Source organism: Pseudorca crassidens, chromosome 18 (genome assembly GCF_039906515.1).
Source record: "Pseudorca crassidens isolate mPseCra1 chromosome 18, mPseCra1.hap1, whole genome shotgun sequence".
Classification (NCBI taxonomy): Eukaryota; Metazoa; Chordata; class Mammalia; order Artiodactyla; family Delphinidae; genus Pseudorca; species Pseudorca crassidens.
This window is the reverse complement of record NC_090313.1, coordinates 67,759,873-67,782,049: the sequence shown is the minus strand read 5'-3', so window position 1 is coordinate 67,782,049 and position 22,177 is coordinate 67,759,873. Positions and strand designations below refer to the sequence as shown.

At 43.0% G+C, this 22,177-nt stretch overlaps 1 protein-coding gene across 6 annotated transcripts in view; it reads right to left on the bottom strand.

Moving 5' to 3' along the window:
- The window catches only part of SMAD9 (SMAD family member 9), a 63,887-nt gene extending 44,509 nt beyond the window's left edge, over positions 1 to 19,378 (bottom strand). Inside the window, exon 1 of one of the 6 annotated variants that reach the window (XM_067713335.1) lies at positions 19,195 to 19,378. The gene's annotated coding sequence lies outside the window, so the exon portion shown is untranslated. Of the gene's footprint in view, positions 1 to 17,893; positions 17,953 to 17,991; positions 18,082 to 18,103; positions 18,252 to 18,784; positions 18,807 to 19,194 lie in introns of those variants that run through there. The other 5 variants (XM_067713336.1, XM_067713330.1, XM_067713332.1 and 2 more) reach the window with 5 other exon arrangements.
- Positions 19,379 to 22,177: the final 2,799 nt, after the last annotated feature.

Genomic DNA, 22,177 nt, shown 5'->3' with positions numbered 1-22,177 from the left:
GTTTTGTATTTTATTTATTTTTATGGTTTATTGTCTCTTTTCTCCCACCATGACATAGGCTCAATTAGGACGTGGATTTTTGTCCATTTTGTTCACCACTGTACCCCAGGCTCCTAGAATAGGGTTTAGCATATAGTAGGTGCTTATATTTGCTAAATGAATGAATGAGGTACTGAGAAGACAGAGTTGTCCACAGCTCAGAGAAAATGGTGGGGGTGAGAGGAGAAAAGGAAAAGAGAGGAAGATAATACCATGGTCGAACAATTCCTGTCAGAGAAGAGTTGAAATGGCAGGAAGGCAGGTGGTTTAGGCTTGGGCTCTGGTGCCAAGGGACCCTTTCAAAGCCATATTGTCAGTGGGGCAGGAGCAGCTGGAGCCATTCTGGTGTGTGTCAGTGTTTAGTAATTCACACATACTAAAGCTAAAAATCATTTCGTTACTATCACATTGAACATTTTATATTTTTCAAAAACAAACCATCAGATGAGATGAAGCAGAATAACCATAAATTGTCTTCTCTGAACTGAGAGGGAAAAGAGCTTTTGCATCTTATCTCAAGTGTCTCCATAGCTTTTAGGATACATAAATAATTATTTTTGATAAGTTTATGTAGTTTTACAATCATATCAGAAAACATACCCTGCAATGCAAAAGTACCATACTGACCTTCTAAAAAAGTTCCAAACAAAATCTTCATTAAACATATTTATCACATTTAGTTAAATTAAATGAGTGAGCAGTGACATCAGCAAGACTGAACACTATTGTTACTAATGGGACAGAAGCCAGTGAAGAAAAAGCAGCGCTAGAATATGTGGTGCAGTTTAAGATAAATGCTTTGGCAATTTTCTTTGATGCTCATTGCTTCCTTTTTCCATGTAAAATTTTTAAAATGTAAATAATTAAGGAAGTATGAAGAGCACCACTACTGTTGAATGTATATTATGTAAACTGCCACTGAATAATTGCGTTTTTCCTACATAACAGCAAACACTGCTGCTGTGAGATGAAGCAATCTATTGCCACTCCACAAATTAAGCCACATGGCCCCATTTGTTTCTAGGTTCCAAGACAGCACACCTACTTGCTAATAAAGAACCTGTTAACCAGAGGATGCAAATAGGCCTCTTATTTAACTTTTTCAAAATCAACAAGGTGTTGTTGATATAGTGTGGCAGAGAGTCTGATTTATTAAGGGAGTGAGATATGCATCTCCTCATCTGATAATGATTTAAAACAATATGTGAAGTATATAAGCTGTCACTAAAATGGCACAGCTCTGGGATTTGCCAGGTGCTAATCGCTCCACTCAAATCCTCAGGGAAAATGTACAATTTCCCCAGGCAGTCATCCCAGGTTTAATTATATTCTGGGAGTTTTATTCCCTGGACAGAGGTGACAGTCTGGAGAGAGCTTTGCCTCAACTTGGTCTTCAACTTAGCGACTAAAAGACCATGGAGAATTCACCACTTCATCTGCAAAACCCACTCCGGGAGGCAATACTGCTGTTCATCTCTCAAATCCAGCTCACGTGACTTTCCCAGATGAATTCTCTTCTCAGTCAGTAGCTTATACACATTACTATTTTCACTTTGGATAGTAATTTATTTGTTCATCTGTCTCTCCTCTATTAAACAACAGTCTTTAAGGACAGAAACTGTCTTATTCATCTCTGTAGCTCCAATCCCTCCCATAAAATCTGCATTTAATAAATATTTATGATTACTTGTGTGACGGCACTATGTCACCTAGTGCTGGTGCCTGGGAAATGGTAGCTGCTTAATAAGTATTAATTACCGGAAATTTTCTTTACTCAAAATGGCACTTGTTTTCCCCTTTTTATGACATCTTGCTGTTGAAACTCAACTCAGGCTCTTACCATCCTAGACCAGTGGTTTTCAAGGAGGGAGGAGGGGTAATTTTACCCCCCTTGGGTCACTTGGCAAGTCTGGAGGCATTTTTGGTTGCCACAACTGGGCTGGAGGGAGTGGGTGCCACTGGCATCTAGCAGGTAGAGGCCAGGGATAATGCTAAACCTCCTACAACTCAGAGGACAGCACCCCACAATTACCCAACCCCAAACATCAGTAGAGTCAAAGCTGAGAAATGCTGACCTAGGCTTTCATTTCTTGAAATTGATTCCTGGTCATTCTACTCTATTCCTACTCTTTCTCTCCTCTAATGTATTCTTCTGAAAAATCCTTTCTTCTAATTGAGGTACAATTGATATATAACATTATATTAGTTTCAGGTGTGCAAGACAATGATTTGATATTTGTCCATATTGCAAAATAATCAACACAGTAAGTCTAGTTACCATCTGTCATCATACCTAGTTACATAAATTTTTTTCTTGTGATGAGAACTTCTAAGATCTACTCTCTCAGCAACTTTCAAATATGCAGCACTATACAGTATGATCACGTGTCACCATGCTGTACATCACATTCCCATGACTCATTTATGTTATAAATTATACCTTTTGACCCCCTTCAACTATTCTGCTCCCTCCCCCACACACACCTCTGGCAACCACCAATCTGTTCTGTGTATCTATGAGGTTGGCTTTTTTTTTTTTTTTTGATACCACACATAAATGAGACTAAAAATATTTATTGTCCTTATCCTGTTCAAAAGGTCTTATACTTTTTAAAATATCTTTGTTTTTCAGTTAAGAGTTGCTGCTGGATTTTCAATAATACTATCACCATATTAATATGTCAAAAGCAGAACTAGAACCAAGTTTTAAAAATTCTTATTTCTAATCTACCTGCATTACAACTCTCTTAACTCAAATGAAAGCTTTTAAATGAGGAGGACACTGAGGGGCCAAAAACAGACTCTAGGGGACGGCAGCTAATTTTTCTTCAGTGATCCAACTTTCTAGAGCTACAAAGACCAAATGGCCCTTCTAATTTCATTTGCAGAACAACTGCTGTGTCACTGAATGTTATATCACACACTGGACTCTTATCTCTTTTGCTGGCTAGATATCCTCTAATCTAACCATGATTTGTTTAAAATTAATGTGACCTAAGATTGGTTGGGTTTTAGAAACAAAGAATCTTTTTAAATATCTGCTTTCTTTTACTTATATGACTGTATGTTATGAAACTCCACAGAATTCTTAAATGTGAAAAGTAATATACACAAATAGGTGGAAAATACATATATATAGTAGTTTTTTAGACTCTTTCCATTAAAAATCACATTCCACGCAAATCATATATCTGATAAGGGATTCATATCCAGAATGTATAAAGAACTCAACAATAAAAAAAACCCAAACAACTCAGTTGAAAAGTGGGCAAAGCACTTGAATAGACATTTCTCCAGAGAAGATATACAAGTGGCCAATAAGTCTGTGATAAGGTGCTCAACATCATTAGTCATTGGGGAAATTCAAATCAAAACCACAATGGGATAACACTTCATACCCTTTAGAATGGCTGTTATCAACAAAACAGAAACTAACAAGCATTGACAAGAATGTGGAAAAATTAGAACCTTTGTGCACTGTTGGTAGGAAGGTAAAATGGCTCAGCAGCTGTGGAAAACAGTTTGGCAGCTCCTCAAAAATTAAATGTAGAATTTCCACATGACCCTATAATTGCACTCCTAGGTATATACACAAAGGAAAACAGGTACACAGACACTGATTGGTACTCATATACCAATGCTCAGAGCAGCATTATTCACAATACCCAAAAGGTGGAAACAACCTACGTATCCATCAACAGAAGAATGGATAAACAAAATGGGTCATACATACAATGAACTATTATTCAACCTTAAAAAGAAGGGAGTTCTGACACATACTACAACACGGATGAAACTTGAAGACGTTATGCTAATGAAATGAGCTAAACACAAAAGTATGATTCCACTTACATGAAGTAAATAAAACAGGCAAATTCATAGCAACGGAAAGTATAATAGAAGCTACCAGGACTGAGAGGAAAGGGAAGGGGGCGTTTTTGTTTAGTGGGTACAGAGTTACAAGTGAGAGGATGGAAAAGTTCTGGAGATGGATAGTGGTGGCGGAAGCATAGCAACATGAATATACTTAATGCCATTGAATTGTACACTTAAAAATGGTAACTTTTATGTATATTTTACCACAAGAAAAATCTTATTCCAAATGTTATGATAATTTGCTTCATCACTACCTTCAAGGGATTTTACAAATAAAGTCTCCTTCTGCCAAAATCAGAGGGTTTTTTAAAACTCTAATTTTGAGATGGAAAATAATATGCCATTGGTACATGGAAGCCTTGAAAGAAACTAAAATCCCTAATAACATAAAATGCTGGGAAATCTTCGCACACAGCCCAGGCCCAATTATGTAGGTTACTCACCTTTCAATGGCCCACACTTACTGCAGGACCATCATAGTTTTGTGCAGTCCGGGCATTCTGCCTGCCTTTTAGATCTTTTCTTCCACTTAATGCCGAATCATATAAACATATCAATTTTCTCTGACAGTGGTAGTTTGGGGCGGCTGGGGAAGAGGGGAGTACTGTTTTAAAAATAACATTTCCTTCTACATGAAGAAAAAGGGAAAATATGGAACAATCTCTAGAGAGATTATTTTTATTTTATTTTTTTTTAACATCTTTATTGGAGTATAATTGCTTTACAATGATGTGTTAGTTTCTGCTTCACAACAAAATTAATCAGTTATATATATACATATGTTCCCATATCTCTTCCCGCTTGCGTCTCCCTCCCTCCAACCCTCCCTATCCCACCCCTCCAGGCGGTCACAAAGCACCAAGCTGATCTCCCTGTGCTATGCGGCTGCTTTCCACTAGCTATCTGCCTTACGTTTGGTAGTGTATATATGTCCATGCCTCTCTCTCGCTTTGTCACAGTTTACCCTTCCCCTTCCCCACATCCTCAAGTCCATTTCTAGAGAGATTATTTTTAAAAATGAGATCTACTTTCTATCTCAGAACCAACCAAGAGCAAGTCTATATACCACTAATTGATATTATTGAGCTTTATTTTCTTGGAATCACTTATTCTCATACAAAACAAATAACTAAATTAAACAAACATCCACAGATTCATCAGCTGTGAGCATTTTGAAAGAAAGCGGAAATATAAATTCCTTTTCACGCACTATCACATACGATATTTAAAGTTGTGTTAAAACCTACTAATATTCCAGAATCTCTAGGACTTCAAATCTATTGGAAGGTCCACACAATTTGAAATTCATTCTTCCATAAAATTGACTTTATAATCCTTCCTGGAATATAATAGAATCTATATATAGGACTATAATAGGACTATAATAGAATCTACTGCATGGGAATATTATTGGGTTAAACAACCTTACCTTATACTACACAACTACGTACAAGAATATTTAAAGTTAATTTTTAAATATATTTTTTATCATCACTCCTGGATTTGGGTATACTGTGGCCCAGAGGAAGTGACATATGATCACTTGATTCTCATCTGATAAAGGCTCACAGACAGGGCTTCCCTGGTGGCGCAGTGGTTGAGAGCACACCTGCCAATTCAGGGGACGAGGGTTCGTGGCCCGGTCTGGGAAGATCCCACATGCCGCGGAGCGGCTGGGCCCGTGAGCCATGGACGCTGAGCCTGTGCGTGCGGAGCCTGTGCTCCGCAACGGGGGAGGCCACAACAGTAAGAGGCCCGCGTACCGCAAAAAAAAAAAAAAAAAAAAAAGCTCACAGGTATGTCAAAACCTTCATAATGCATAAAGCACACACTCTATCTCACTTTAAAACAGAACTCCTCCAACAGCAGATTGGTTTCTTTTTATATTAATACTGAATTTCACATAAAATAAAGGCCCTAACTACAAGTGATATATTATGCCTAAACCAAGACATGGCTTACTAGGCAGCTTTGTGTTCATAATATGAAGTGCTAAAGTAAGCTGATATCATTGGAACTTATTCTTAATAAGCCTGTGAAAAGTCTTAATCTATGTTCACTTAAATCCCTGAGACACAGTTCTCTTGGCATTCATATAGTTTGATTTTTCAGCTAGAATGTCAATGTTGGTTAGACATCATTTATTAAATTTCTGATTCAGAATTATTCTGGAATTAGAATTATTGGAGATTTAGAAATATTTCTTAAAATAGAGAGACAAGAAACATTTTTTTTTTTTTTTTTTTGCGGTACGCGGGCCTCTCACTGTTGTGGCCCCTCCCGTTGCGGAGCAACAGGCTCCGGACGCGCAGGCTCAGTGGCCATGGCTCACGGGCCCAGCCGCTCCACGGCATGTGGGATCCTCCCGGACCGGGGCACGAACCCGTGACCCCTGCATCGGCAGGCGGACTCTCAACCACTGCGCTACCAGGGAAGCCCCACGTTTTCGTTTTAAAGGTTGACAGAGGGAATGTAAAGAACACACCTAATCGTGTGGGTCACTTTAAGGTAGACTTAGAATGCTACATATTTTTTCCATGTAGTATTCTGAATATTAAGAGCAAGATTAAACATTGTGTAAGAGTAAGCAATTCATAAAACTTATAAGAGAATGTCAACACTACCTTGGGAAGATTACGGCATAAGCTTCTAGCATTCCAATCTATATCCTTTACACTGTCAGCAAATGCTTGGAAATACTGTATACCACCCCACAAGTGTGATATTTTATTATTCAAGTTTGGAAGGGTCCACAGTTTAACTACTGATTCCATGAACAAGAGACTACATAATGTAATGGATTAAAAACACAGGAACTGGAGGAAGAAGACTTGAGTCTGAATGTTAGCTCCACTGCTAATTAACTGAGACCTTCAAATTAAACACTTCAATCCTGTTTTCTGCTCTGTAAAACTGAAACAATAATCATTACCTTTCATACTGAGAGGATGTGTACAAAAACAATTTGAAAACTGTAAACTATGTAAGGACACTCTTTTTTTATTATTAACAGTTATACTTCTGCTGATTCCTTATGCATACCTCACTGTGCAAATAAAATGTATCCCCCCCAAAAAAGGGGAAAAAAAGAAAGAAAAACAATCTAAGAATGGATCAGAGGCAAAGAAAGAGAAAAAAGGGAGGGGAGGATAAATGTTCACATCAAAGGAAAAAAACAGTGTCTCAACTATCTCAACATATCAGCATTTCATTAGGAATTAAAAATATGACATGTTTTTCTTCCTAATCAGCTTCAACTGCTACTATTCACCCAGTAGAGCTGATGGATAGAAATTTCTGAGCCCAGGGACTTCCCTGTAGCCCAGTGATGAATTCTCCCTGCTCCCACTGAGGAGCCCAGGTTCGATCCCTGGTCAGGGAAGTAAGATCCTGCGTGCTGCACCGTGCGACCAAATAAATAAATAAATAAAGTTCCATGCTACACCTATTTTACAAAAAAGAAATTCCTAAGCCCATAATATACTTTCTATGTAAATCCAGAATTCCAGGATCAGACAGAAAGAGAGGGAAGGTGAGAAGATAGATGGACCTTGACAGAGATGGAATGAAAACCGCGTAAAATTTGACTATCCAGCAATTGCCTCTGTACAATTGCTGATAATTGAGAACAAGCAACAAACAAAAAAGAGTTCTACCTGCCAGAACAATTGTGTTATCAAGCCTGTACAAAAAAGATCACACAGGATCTATTTGCAACTATTTTCGACTCAGTTTAAACAACAAGCATGTTTCTAGGATTCCCAAGCTTACAGCAAATCAGAGCAGCAAACAGACAGGGAAGAGGAGGTGCTACTAGCAGGTAGGACAGCAAAGTGAAATCAAAACTGGCAGCCTGATGTCAAGGAAGGGGACCAAAACAAACAAGCAAACAAACAAGTAGACATCAAAAAAAAAAAAATCTATTAAGAATCAGTCACCAAATCTCCGAAAGCCCAAGGGTTTGAGGTCACTGCATCTGGTAACTACCATGCCCTCCTCTGAGCTCCAGAGCTGCTTATGTGCAGTTTCCAAAGGGGGCTGCTCAGGATCCTGGAGACTGGAGGGAGCCTCGGGCACAGCAACAAGGGACGGTGGGGGGAGACGGACACCAGGGGAGGGGGGCCCAGGACTCTGTCTCCCTGTGGATACCACCGTCCACCAGAGCAGCCCTGCTTCACTCGGCTTTACTTCCTGAGGCTTCCTCGATGAAAGGGTCTGCTGGTTAAAACGATTTTTAAATTATTTGACTACTACTAACTCCAGAATCCTTCAAAGCAGTATATCCAAATGTAGAAATGGGATCTATTCCAGGCGTTGGGGAGAGGGAGTGATGAAGAGGCAGAACACAGAGGACTTTTTTTTTTTTTTTTGAGGTACGTGGGCCTCTCACTGCTGTGGCCTCTCCCGTTGTGGAGCACAGGCTCCGGACGCACAGGCTCAGCGGCCATGGCTCACGGGCCCAGCCACTCGGCAGCACGAGGGATCCTCCCGGACCGGGCACGAACCCGCGTCCCCTGCATCGGCAGGTGGACTCTCAACCACTGCGCCACCAGGGAAGCCCAGAACACAGAGGATTTTTAGGGCAGTGAAACCATTCAGCAGGAGAATACAGTGGTGGAGACAGGTCATTATAACCTTGTCCAAACCCACAGGACGCACAACACTAAGAGTGAACCCTACTGTAAAATTTGGTCTTGGGGTGACAGTGTAAGCCCAACGCTCTGGTGCAGGCTCTCAGTACCAGGGAAGGCTGTGCACGTGTGGGGTCAGAAGGTATACGGGAAATCTCTTGTACTTTTCACTCAATTTTGCTGTGAACCTAAAACTACTCTAAAAAATAAAGTTTACTAATTTAAAAGAAGAGAAAGAAATAGATCCTGTTATGCCTCTTAAAGCACCATTTTTTCTCCCTGTGCTCCCCTCGTGCTGGTAGCACCACCCTCTAACCACTAGTCCAAGCTAGAAACCAGGAGCTACGCCTGACCCAGAACAATCCCACGGAAATTCTATTCCTTCCTCTCCCTCCATCCCATACCCCACAGGTCACCGAATCCTGCGATGGGCCCTGCCACACACTTCTTAGCCATGTCCCACCCTGGACGTCCTCAGTGAGTCTGGATCACTCCAGGCAGCTGTCTTCAACTGTGCCTCCCCCCTCAGCAGCCCACCCCCCAGAAAGCACCCTCCCTGTTGGGTCCTCACGTGATGTCATTCCGAGTCCTGAGTGACACCTGGCTGTGAGTCTGCAGCCAAATGGACAGTATCTATTTCCAGGGGTGGGGATTAAACGTGCTTTGTTTGTGCTTTAAAATATTTGTATCCAAATTTCTACTCTGGGTATGTATTTGCGTATTTTATATAAAAAACAACAGTAAATATCATTGCGGGGTGGGGTATGATTTGATGCTTTTGGCGTTCAATTTCAAACCAGGCTCTTCACAACCTGGCCTCCCCAACTACATTCTCAGCCTCACTAGTTCTCGCCCCCTTTGCCCTTGACTCCCTCCCCTCTGCCCAGGAGGCCTGTGTGCAGCCACCTCCTGCCCCTCCTTCAGGACCAAGCTGGAAGGCGGCTTCCTGGAAACCTTCCCTGCGGCCCCAGATAGCAGCATGAATCGGCCTCCACAGCTCCTCTGGGCTTCCCCAGCCCCTGGCACAGACCTTCACGGTAGCACCATCACTCCTGACTCCTTGTATTTGTTACTTGTTTTCCCCAGAGATGTCAAGCTCCTTCTAAAGGGCACAGGCTGTGCCACGGGGTGGTCAGTACAGCCTAACACCAGGTCTGGACTACAACAAATGTTGCATGAATAAACGTAAAATCCAGTTTTATCAGTAACATGAACTATTTTATTATCAAGCCCTATGTAATCAGTCTAACTGCTGACCTGAAACCCATTACTTTGCTGACGTGATACGATAAATTCTTCTGAAGGGCAGAATTACATAATGTGCTCCCTCCTTCCTGTGCATGTAATAGTCTATCTACTGAAGGTGATGTTACAGAGAACACCAACCTGTACTTGAATACCTGCGAAGTGTTCAATGGCTGTGAAGAAAATTTTAAATGTTTTTAAAAATGATGTGGGCAATTTAAAACGTTTTATTGATGTGCATGTATTGTGGGAGGTTGAGTTTCCTGGCCACAGGCTGCCTGAAGGATGAGATTAAAAACCGATAGAGGAGAATCACTAATGAGCTGTGTAATGCATTGCTGTTCGGGTAAGCGCAGATTTTTACTGGCCAAAGGCATTCATGCTGTATCAACCATCTCACCAGCTTCGCTGGATCTGAATGTGGGCATTCATATGCCCTGTGTCACTTCAACTGGTCTTCACCTTCCTTCAAACACCCCTTGATTATGTGATTTGCCTGTTCAAATCCTTTAGTGTTTCTTTTTTGACCACAGGTCAAAATGGAATCGCTCTCCTGTGCCTACAGATTAAAATCCAAATGGCTTCTCCTTCCTTCCTCCTTACCCTATGAAACACCAACCTATCTTAGGGGAAGAGAAAAGGACATGGTTGAAGGAAGAACTAAATTTATCAAGTAGCAATGATGAACCAGACATGGTGCTAGGCACTGGGTATTTCAAGATAAAATACAGTCCCTTTCCTGTAAAATATTACAGTCTACAGGAGGAAACAGAAATCTAAACACATTATTACCAGACAGGTGACAGGTGCATTATTGTAACTGTTATTAAAAGGGCTGGGGGGCTTCCCTGGTGGCGCAGTAGTTGAGAGTCCGCCTGCCAATGGAGGGGACGTGGGTTCGTGCCCTGGTCCGGGAAGATCCCACATGATGTAGAGCAGCTGGACCCGTGAGCCATGGCTGCTGAGCCTGCGCGTCCGGAGCCTGTGCTCCGCAACGGGAGAGGCCACAACAGTGGGAGGCCCGCATACAGCAAAAAAAAAAACAAAACAAAAAAACAAAAAGGGCTGGGGAAGGTTTCCTGTAGGAGGGGCCATGCAAACTCCCTCAGCCAGTAGAGGGTAACTGGGAAAATCAGAGCGGTAAAAGTCCAGAGATGCCCTCAGCATCCTTAAATTCTCACAGGGACTTACTACCAGAATCTCTATTCCCATTATGCCTTCTATTTCACCTCTAGTTAGAGTCCTGAACCCCATATAATACCGTCCTAATTAACCTTGTCAAGAGTGACTCAAAATTCACACACAGCTAAAATGGAATTCTAACCAGGAAAAATTAGAGAAATCCAAATAGGTCAATTTTTTGTATAAAAAAACTTAACTATTGGATAAACAATTTTGTATCTGCTTTCCTGACCTCTCTCTCTCTCTCTAATTAGGCTGAGAAATCTTGGATACCGGGATTTTATTTTGTTATGCTACTTTATGTGGTTACCTTTTATTTAAATAAATTTTATTTATTTATTTATTTTTGGCTGCTTTGAGTCTTCGTTGCTGTGCCCGGGCTTTCTCTAGTTACGGCGAGCGGGGGCTACTCTTCGTTTTGCATTACATGGGCTTCTCATTGCAGTGGCTTCTCTTGTTGCGGAGCATGGGCTCTTGGCGCGCGGGCTTCAGTAGTTGTGGCACGTGGGCTCAGTAGTTGTGGCTCGCGGGCTCTAGAGTGCAGGCTTCAGTAGCTGTGGCGCATGGGCTTAGCTGCTCCACGGCATGTGGGATCTTCCTGGACCAGGGCCTGAACCTGTGTCCCCTGCATTGGCAGGCGGATTCTTAACCACTGCGCCACCAGGGAAGCCCATGGTTACCTTTTTATATGGTCCAGACGGCCTGGTTTGGGGCCTCACAGGCAGTGTAGGTACAAAAGGCACAGAGTAAATAATGTTGAATGAATGACCAAGTGTATCAGTCCCACTTTCTAGAGCAACTACTACATCCACAAAATCACATTTTATGACCCCAAAACATAATCAATACAGTATTTTTTTAAACTTTTTAAAATGAATATTTGCAATCAATTTAGATCAATGATGACACAAAGAAGGTGTCACCCTTTGAAATAACACCCAGATACCAACTTGCCATTGTTTGCAAACATCCAACTCCTAACGACTGCTTTGTGTAAACACATAATAACTAATAAATCCTAAGGGAAGCATTTATGTACACAAGGGTTTGTCTCTGACAAACATCTGATCCAACTTCTGCTCCTAAAAATGAAATCCTACTACCCCTAGGAAATCAGGCAAGAAGGATATAAAGGCACCAACAAGTGAAAGAAAAGCACTTGGGACCTAAAATCTTTTTAGTTTATAACATTTTCTCATTTTTCACATTCATTGGCTTCTAATAATCACTCATATCATTAATAATAATCACTCATGTCATTAATCCCTGGTGGTCCCACTTTATGAACAAGTGTGCATTTCAGTGTGGTCATAGGGAAAGTGGAATTCATTTCCTCGCAGAAACAATGTTGCAAGTGCTGATAAATTCCCTGGCCAGCCCACCAAGACCCTCTCCACTCCTAGTATAGGTAGCCTCTAATACTGCTAAAACCAGCCCAAATAGGTGACGTCCACCTTCGGCACCTGCCGACCTGCTTTCTGCCGCACCCTCTGTCCGAGCTCAGGTACCTCCAATCCTCACAACTGTCCTAATGCACCAACTCTGAAATGACCTACTCTTTCTTCTTTCTCCTCCTACCAAATTCCAATTCTCTCATGTGTGATTCTTAGTAAAGAAGAAAAGCAAGATGAACGAACAGATTTATAATCAAGTGCGAATAATAGGAGATATCAAATATTCTACCAAGAGATGGAGAACCCTGATGGAATCTGTCATTTTTTTCTGAATTATTTTCTGAAATGTGTTACCACCAAGTCAATTAAATTACATACAAGTACTCAGAAAGCAACTCACAGCACTTTAGATGAACTCTACCATCCATCAAACTCTCCCTAAAAAAAAAATCTGCACATCTGCTTCCAAAGCCCCTAAGTGCTCGGGACAAAATCCTTCAAAGGCTTTTGATAAATTGCCTCAACTACCTATTTCACAATGAACCGCATTTTGTAAAAACAAACTGACTCACACACACGTTAACTAAAGCAAATCTACATTTGATCAGCTTCTAAGCAGTTCAACAGATTAAAAAAGAAAAATATTAGGCCACATGGAAGAAGATACCCCATGGGTTAAGAAGGGTTTGTGAGGGCACGTGGCCCCCTCTATCTGGGGATGTGCTCCCGGAATCGGCCAGGTGAAACTGCTGCTCCCTCACAGAATGTTCACACCTCCACCACTTCCAAACCCTAAGTTTTTTCAGAACGAATCCCCAAGGCCATCAACACATCTGGGTGGCCCTCAGGGAACATATGAACTCTGCAGGTTATCTGTCCAGTGGCTAGAAAACTGGATGGCCACCCCTGATAATCCCAGTGTTTGTAAACAAAGACAGCTTTGCACTACCGCAGCCCTAAACCCATTGCATGATTGAGGAATACACGTTTCCTACGTACAGTCCCTCAAAGTTAAATGTGAAAAAGGGGAAAGGAAGTGGTCAGATATGAAATATTAAATTTCCCTAAGGGAAAATTCATATATAAAAATAATCCCCACCAGTGATATCAGATAATCAGGAGAGACACAGAGAGAGAGAGAAAGAGAGGGACTTTGATATTTAGTATTTCCCCCGAAAAAGAAAATCAAAACTGTCCTTTTGGAAAAATCAGAACTTTGCAGGACTCCTTTACACTGATTTCATGGGTTAAATTTTCATCTTTGAATTAAATACGGTGTAGGGAATGAAAGGGGAGAACCAACATTTCATCAGTGTTTAGGACTTCTGAAGGGCTACAGCTTTGTACACACATTTATAATTTGTCTCTATTTATGCATTTTCATTTTAAGTTTTGCATTTAAGTTTTATGTCATAGTCTCTCTGGTTCTTAAAAAACTGGTTTGAGTTGATTAGACTTCCCAACTAAAACTGTATAATGGACTATGTTATATAGGCATGATATTTATATACAAATTATATTTTTTACATTATATTAACTCTATTCACTCTGAACCACTGAACAGAATACGATGCACCTTACCATGGGAGTTAGTATGGTTTGGTAATGTAATGAACAAGGCACAGAAGGGAGATTCAGCTCTCTGACAAGACTGATAACAAGATTCTTTATACATCCAATCTGACCAGAGCAGAAGCTCATCTCAGCAGCAATCGGCTTTTTCTTTTGTGAGCACAGTTTGAAACATGTACACTAAAAACAGTATCAATTTTTCTGTGGCTATCGCTGGGGGAAAGGGGGTCAGCATATCGTGTTAGCAATTTTCTGTGGAATCGAATTAGAGTTTCATTGTGGTAGCCATATCACATTAAAAATCTGGTCTTTTTTTTTTTTTTTTTGCTAAATGGTTTCCATTGTGTATTTAGTGAATCTGATATGGAAAATTGCTAATGCAATAAGAGTATCATATAAGCTTTCCTGACTGTAATGCTCAGCCACAATATTCAGGAGAAAGAGGCTCAGCTGGGCTGGGGTGAGGGCTTATTCTCCACAGCCTCTTAACACGTCCTCAGCTCAAGTTCAACGCTGGCTTCTTGAAAGATGGATCGTTAAGACCTATCGTTTAGGGGAAACTCCTTTGCAGATTTTATTCCAGACGAGACCATGGGTTCAGTGAAAGATGTGTCAATTAATTAATATTTATTGACTGAGCACTAGGCAGGGCACTGTGGTGGGCAAGAAGGGAATGAAAACGATAGATAAAAACACAGTCCGTTCCTTCACAGATCTTGAAAGGATTGTCTGAGGAGAAGAAACAAATTAGTATATGAGTAATTCAATAGTAGACAAGATGGGCAAGAGTGCAAAATGTCAAGAGCCACAGGTGCTCAAAGGAGGACACACCTGAGACCAGGGGCATCAGAGGAGGACACACCTGGACAGGGTCATTAAAGATGAGGAAGATGCTGATAGGTCTGTGGATTTGGTGAGAGGTCGGGAAGCAGGGGAAGGCATTCTAGGCCTTAGCATGAGGAAACGTGCAGAGGGGAGGAAAGCCAGGGTATGCAGGGAAAATCACAATTCTTTATTTTAATTGCAGCATAAAATATGGAAGGGGTGGGAAGATAAGCCTGGAAACGTGGTCTAGGGTCAGCTCAAGGCTGATGCAAAAAGAGAGTAGTGGGTGGTGTTCAGAATGGTTTGGGGTAGGTAGTGTCAGGCCGAGGTCCACTGGCAAGAAGAACATCCAACTTCCACAGGTCTGATGGCTTCTAACGCTAACAAACATCTTAAAATCTTAACTTTAGTTAGCTCACGTTTCTTAAGAGACATCATTTATCGGAATATTTATTTGAAAATGTTAGTTTATGGCCAAGGGATATTTGTTTATTTTTTGTTATGCCCCTACTCATGACATGAACATTTACTAGGTTAACAGAAAAGAAAATATTCTACGGTGCTCATACTGTTATAACTACTTACAAATTTACTGTTTGCTTTTTCTTTTTCCCCCTTTAGAATAACTTTTCAACTCACTGGCAACAGTAACCAAGGAAATATAAACCCAACAGCCTAGAATTACAACTATTTGAAGAGATTCATGCTTTCAATGTACTGCTACATTTACTGTTTTATTCTGGACTATTCCCTGTTTCTGAATTCCTCATTAAATGTTAGAAGTGATGAGCAGAAAATCTGCACTAAGCTTCATTAGAACTTTAAAATTCAAGGTAGTATGTTTTGCGAATTAAAAAAACAAACTTGTTCATTTTCATAACTTTTAGCTTGCCTTGTATCAGAGTATATTTTGTGGACAAGTATTATTTCCAACATATTAAAGCCAAACATGATGAAATTGCTGTTTTATTTATTGCAGAGGGAATGTCAGATATAAACTAGTTAGTTGTCTAAGTGCTATAGTGACCACTTATTAAACACCAACTCTCCAAATGTGGCAAAGGAAATTGAACTCTCATTAAAAAGAATTAAACTATTTGTAAAATTGAAATTGAATATCTTAATCTTTATGAAATAATTTCTTGACAGATTTTTTTTTCTCCTCCAACTGACCACATGATTAGAAAGGATAAACAAATTTACCAGTTGTTTATTACTTCCAGAATCCTTAGCAATGTTTCATTAACAACAAAAACCCCTCCTAATTCTCATTCCATGGTCTTGGGCAATCAGAGATATAGTAGTTGACGTCTGTGAATATTTTCTGATTACTCATTAACTGGGGATATATAAGAAAAGGAAAAAGATTTTAAAAGGAGAAAAGTCAAATAGCTCATGCTGACTTTATAAGATTGATGACAAAGATGTGAGAAGGGCAAAATACTTTGAGGTTTAACCTAAGATTTGTTTATGTCTTTGATTTTTAGCAAACACTGTAGTGATAAAAATGAGTTTGCTCAGATCAAGAATACGTTGGCATTCTCTTAAACATAGCTTGAAACCACAGAGTTCAAGCAAAAAACAGCTTTGGCAAAGATAGCCAGTGAAGCATAAAAACGGGAGTTGGTTGTGTCAGAATAGATTAACAAGCTGAAGGCTGTCTGCTAAAGACAGCAGTCTTGCCATCAATGAAGGCGACCATTGCCACTAAAAGTTATTTTTCTGATATATTATTTGAAGCTTCTATCATAATATATTTTAAATGCTCCTTATTTATAAATGATTACATCATTTTCTTATCTGCAGTATCCTTCTTCGATAACCACAAACTTGAGAGCGGTCCAAAATCCTGCTCATGGTTTCCTACAAATATAGGGATACTTACTTATTGAACTGTCTATTTAGAGTTAGGAGAATGTGTTTGGATTTTATTTTTACTTCCTTTTTAAATATAGATCACTATTTCTAAAATGTAAACATCCAATGGCATTCCCTGACACCGACAGGAATCCCAAGGCAGAAGATATGCCTGTAGGATTAACATGTCACTCACCCAGAAGGATGCCCAAATGCTTGGCTCAATTATGGCCAAGGAGGTAGCATTATTAAATGCCTTATGACTTTACAGCTATTCTCTATTATTCCTGTTCAACAACGCTTCCAAAAGATTATCCGAGAAATCTGGCAAGCCACTGAAACGGTACTTGTAAATTGGATCCATTAAAAGCAATCCACAGTGTCCTGTGGGTGTGTATCCGACTGTGAATTACTGGGCAAAGGATTTACGTGCAATTTTATTCCCAAAGTCGATTTACATCATTTGTACGTTATTTCTCACGCGTACCAGTTCCAGCCCAGAAACAAGTCAACGGAGTATTTCTAAACTATCATTTCAAATTTCCACTGTCAAGAGTGGGAGGAGGAAGGCATAGTAACGGGAAGACTTGTCAGCGATTAGCCATCCATAAAAATGTGTCCCGTCCCCCCGCCGCCGCCCCACGCTCGCTGCTCCTTCCGATCACAATGCTGGCGTCAGTAAGTCTCCTGTATCTGTTCCCCACCTCGCCCCCCTCCCCTCCGCGGAGAGTTGGCACCGAACAGCAGGCGAAGGAAAAGACAAACACCCCAGCTCCCAACACAATCCAAGCGCTAGCGCAGAGACACTTGAACAACATTCCTAACTTTTCTTTTTTTCTTTTTGCTCACTTCGCGTGTCTCAAAGGTAAGCAGAGTAAAAAAAACCCTACGAGATACAAGGCCTGGGAGGCCAGCGGAGTCACATATACTACCCCGCACCCCGATTTCTCCACTGTCCTCCCCCTCCGGCTACAGCAAACAGTTACTCAGCGGCAAATCGGGGTCTCCACGGCGCCTGTCCTCGGTGCTCGGCCCCTCGCGGTACCCAGCCTGGGGGCTGACGGCGAGCGCCCATCCCTGCCCCCCGCCGCGGGCCAAGCATCCTCTGACAGGTCCCAGGTGCCGGCGGCTCCTGCGGCCGCAGCCGAGAGGAAGGCGCGCGGCCGTCTCCCCGGAGCTGCCCCCTCCGGCCTCTCGCCCACCCCGACCCACCCCAAACAGGCCCCACCAAGAAATACAGGGATGGAGAGTACAAAGAGCCAAGCCACACACCAAAGAGCCTCCAAGACTTCCCTGTGGAAGAAAAACTTCGCCGCACCCGCGTCCACACACGCACACGCCCAGCGCGCGCCGGGGAGGGCAGCTCTTACCTGTTCCCCGCGGTGCCGCTCATCCCTACCCCCGACCCCCACCCAGGTCCGGCCGCGTCCCCTCCCCCGCGGTGGGTGCCCCGGCCGCCCGCTCCGAAAGCCGCGCACTCACCGCCTGGCTGAACGCGTCCAGCGCCGGCAGGGCCCGGCGGCGGCGGCGGCGGCGGCGGCGGCGGCGGCGGGGACCGAGACAGCGGCTGCAGCGGCGGCGGCAGCGGCGGCCCCAGTCGGCGTCAGTCAGACTGGAGCCGCGAAGCCTCATCGCCCGTATTAGTGCGCCGACCTGGAAAGCCGCCAGAAGCCCTGCTCGCAGGCCCGCCCCCGCCCGCCGCCTGCCGCCCGCCGCCCGCCGCCCGCCTCTCGCCGCTAGCCGCCCGCCGCCGCCGCCGAGCGCCCGGGCCGCTCCGGGAGCCCACGAGGAGGGGGAGTGCGGCGCGGCCCGCAGCCACGTGCGCGAAAACCCGCGGCGGGGGCGCCTCGTGGAGGCCCGCGCGAGGGGGCTTCCAGCCCCGGGCTGCGTCTGCGTCCTCCCGCGAGACCCTGGACTCCACTCGGTCCACGATCAAGCTCCCTCGGCGGCGAGGCTCCCGCCAGCGCGGGACAGCTAGCGTCTCTTCCCCGCTACGCTGAGACTTCCTGCCTCCACCTGGAGCCCAAGGCCGGAGGGCCGTTACCAGAACTAGAGATACGGGACCAACAAATCGGTTTGGACTCCCCCCCACGCCCCCGAGTGACTCTTTCTGACGTGTCTCTGGCCCCTGAGGGTTGCTGTTATTTGCTGTTTGTTTCTTACTTGCTTTGCAGAGGAAAGGGGATCATTACTCCCACCGACAGCGCCAGAGTAGTTGGTTTGCCCTGGCATAAGCAGAAGAAAAGCTACTGTGAGTGGTGAGTGGTGGTTAAAACAAGCCATATAATTTTGTGGGCTGTCATTTCCTTACCCGTATTTATTTGCTTAACAGCCTAGCATATATAATATATACTCTTGTCTAATCTAATAAAGGTACAACCTTACGGGCCGTGAACAACGTTAATGGACAGCCTTCCTTGCTCATGGCCTGGCTCCCCCCCTGGAGAGCCTGCCTTTGGAGGTCACTGTGGACTCCTCCAACTAGCTCAGAATTTGTTTAGGAAATGCCACCAACATACTGATGGCCTCTGATTCCCCATCAGCCAGCAGCTCTTCATAGAAAAGGCATTTACTGTAGAGATGAAAGTAGAAGAAAGCCGCACGGGACAGTATTCAGCTTGCTCTTGTGTGTAGAAAAATGAGTCCTCCAGAAGGTCCTGATACCCCTGAAATGCAAAGCCGTGAATTTAACTGCTTTTTCTCCTTCTCAAAGCACTGAGGTTTCTTCCTGTAGCAGATGCCATGTTTGCATTATCATAGTGTTGTCAGTTGAGCAGTGACCTTGTGTAAAACAGCATTTGTGGTAGAATTTAAATCATCTTTCTACACCTGGCCCATTTTCCTCTGCTCCAGGCTAGGTGTTAAGTTGGAGATTGTTCTGGGTGTGAAACTCCAGGAAACCTTTGGACTGCTAAGAACTACAGGTTGCACTTCCTGGGCACTTTATTGCAGGTAAACTAATGAGGTCACACAATTGATAATATGTGGCTTACTTTTTCTTTTTCTTAATGTTATTAAGAAAAGAAATGGCCCAGCCACTATCTGTTTCCTTTGCTTACGTGCATTAGACAATGCAGAGGACACAACGCAGAGCAAGAAATGATAACCTCTGCAGTACTGGCTTGTGCTTCTGCCACAGTCTTTTTAAGTTCACAGAATTCTCTGGGCTCTTGGCAGGACTTGGATTTGCAGATTCTTTGTGTGTAGTCTTCTTTTTCTGTACATTCCTCATTTACATACCATGAAATTTTGGCATCGAGAAGTTAGCCTGTCACTTATACAATGCCTATCACTTATCCCTCAAACCTAGTATAGCAGGTTAATCCTTTATACCCAGGAACAGTAAGATATGAGTTCCAAGGAGAAAATACCCACTCTGGGAAGGAAGGCTCAGAGCTGACACACCATTTTTCAGAAGCTGAATATCCTTGGAATAGGAAATCCAGACTCTTTGCTTTAGTTTTCCCTCTTGATTTCTTGATGGGCTGCAGTTTTATTGCTTGTTAGAACGTCCACCAAAAAAGTACATGATGGGAATTATGTGAGAGCTGAGACTCAGTCACGGGTTGTGATTTGGTAGAAACACCAGTAAAATTTTGGTTTAAGACCTGAAAACCATGGCAAAACGAAGCTGAATTTTCTGAATTACTAGAACTTGGCTGAACATGGGCTCCTGCAGCCCATAAAGAGGTGGTAGGAAGGGCAGCCTCCTTACCCATGAGAAGGTTGGTTCTTTTCACTTGTCATGTGCCCAACATAGGACAAGGTTGTGAGAAAGTCTACAGTAATCCATCGATGCAAAGATCCTGCTTTGTACATCTGCTGTACCTTATGTTTGATCCAGCATTATAATGGTTCCACTCAGAGCCATTGGAGTTGCTGCCTGTACACCTCTCCCACTTCCAGTCTCCTTCCTACATTTCATCTGTAGCTCTCCACTTTTCCTGCCTCCCCCTTGAATTTTCCTTCAAGAGCCATCTTAACTCCATAACCATCATTAAACACTTTCCTGAGTACCAGGTGCCTGGACTAACCATATGGACACAGGACAGAGGCCCTCAGTAAACTCAGTCTCACTAGAGAGACCCACATGCCGATGATTGTCATACAACTTCATGTGTCGCTTAGGGCCACGGACACGGAAGGTGTCAGGGAGGTCTCCACAGAGGTGAAATTCAGCTACACCTCGAGAAATGAGTATGAATGCCTACCAGCCAGATAGCCAAAGAACCACACGGTGCACCCGCCCACCTCGGTGGATGCAGCCCAGTGGGTGCTGGCTTTGAGTCAGAGTGCAGCCTGGATTTCATCCAGCCACCTTGGCCAGAGACTTGGATGCAGACACAACTTGCACGATCATAATGACAGCCGAGAATGCCTAGAATGTGCCGAATTCCATGAGGTTTTGAGTATGAAAACCTCAGTTTTTCTAGAGAATTGTCAAACTATTTGATTTCAGTGCTGTTCCAACATTCTTAGAGGTCAACAATGACATTTCAATAATTCAGTGAGTTTTCTTGATCCTCATTTTTAAAAAGTTTTGAGATACAGCTTTATTATTTTAATTGAATTTATGTTAATATTGGAATTCATTCAAATTGGTGCTTGGTAGCATGCTATTTAGGGACTAGGTGAGACTGACTTTCTTTTTTTAATTGTATTTATTTTTGGCTGCGTTGCGTCTTCGTTGCTGCGCTCGGGCTTTCTCTAGTTGTAGTGAGCGGGGGCTTCTCTCGTTGCGGAGCACAGGCTCAAGGTGCGCGGGCTTCAGTAGTTGTGGCGCACGGGCGTAGTTGCTCCGCGGCATGTGCGATCTTCCCGGACCAGGGATGGAACCTGTGTCCCCTGCATTGGCAGGCGGATTCTTAACCACTGCGCCACCAGGGAAGTCCCTGACGGTTTTTTTTAATCATCTTAATCATTTTAGAGTGTCCAGTTCAGAAGTGTTAAGTATATTTACATTGTTATACAGCAGATGTCTACAACTTTTTCACTTTAGAAAACTGAAATTCCATATCCATTAAAAAGTAATTCCCCCGCCTCCTTCTCCACAGCTCTTGGCAACCACTTTTCTACTTTCTGTTTCTAGGATTTTGACTCTTTTAAATTTATTTATTTACTTATTTTTGGGCTGAGTTGGGTCTTCGTTTCTGCGCGAGGGCTTTCTCTAGTTGTGGCAAGCGGGGGCCACTCCTCATCACGGTGTGCGGGCCTCTCACTATCACGGCCTCTCTTGTTGCGGAGCACAGGCTCCGGACGCGCAGGCTCAGTAGTTGTGGCTCACCGGCCCAGTTGCTCCGCAGCATGTGGGATCTTCCCAGACCAGGGCTTGAACCCGTGTCCCCTGCATCAGCAGGCAGATTCTCAACCACTGCACCACCAGGGAAGCCCCGGATTTTGACTCTTTTAGAAACTTCATATGCATGGTATCATACTGTGCTTCTCTTTCTGGGACTGGCTTATTTCACGTAGCATAACGTCCTCTAGGTTCGTCTATGTTGTAGCATATGGCAGGATTTCCCTCTTTATTAAGGCTTCATAATTTGCCATTGTATG